Here is an 806-nt window from a genome sequence, read left to right as displayed (position 1 = left end):
GCCTATCACGGATGTCGTCAGCAAGTTTTTTCAGCAATTAAGGGGCATTTTTAAAAGGGTATTTTGGTCTTTTCCATCCATTTTGACCCTCTATATATATCCAAGTAAAGAAGAAAACTTCATTCTTCTTCCATTTCATAAAGAATACTAGGGTTTCTCTCTCAAAAATCCAATCTAAATTTCCCAAGAACATCAAGAATCCAACCATATATTTTATAAATTGCTTCAAAATTCAAGGTACCCAAGTCAAAAGCATCAAGAACCGTAACTCAAGAAGTGTAAAAGGAGTCTATAATAAGTTTCTTCATTCACGTCCATAATCAAGGTATGTGGAGTTTGAACAAGAACACTTCTTTCGTTCTTGTACCCAAAGATTTAATTTCTACTATTGAAATTCATGATTTTGTAAAGTGAGTTTACACCCAAGTTACTTTATTAATAATTTATGATATTCGACCTATACAAAATTGATACACATGACTATTTCATCATTTTATTTTTTAAATTGAGAACTTATGCCATGAGTTGAATATTATTATTATGAGTTGATGATTTTCGAATGATTTGAGATAAGAGTCATGATTTAAGCTTTTCTATGAGAATTTATATTATTGAATATATATTTATATATTGATATTTGAGCTTGAGAGTCAAGAATGAGTTCTGTGATGTTTTCTTGAAGTTTTTGATACATGATTAATTTACAACTTCCAAATTATGACTTGATATTTAATATTTTGAATTTCATGTTCTACCATGAGTTGGTATTTCAAGTGCTTTCAAGACATGTGTCAAGCTTTAAGCTT

This window comes from Capsicum annuum, unplaced genomic scaffold (assembly GCF_002878395.1).
Source record: "Capsicum annuum cultivar UCD-10X-F1 unplaced genomic scaffold, UCD10Xv1.1 ctg2682, whole genome shotgun sequence".
Lineage (NCBI taxonomy): Eukaryota > Viridiplantae > Streptophyta > Magnoliopsida > Solanales > Solanaceae > Capsicum > Capsicum annuum.
This window is presented reverse-complemented; position numbering follows the sequence as displayed.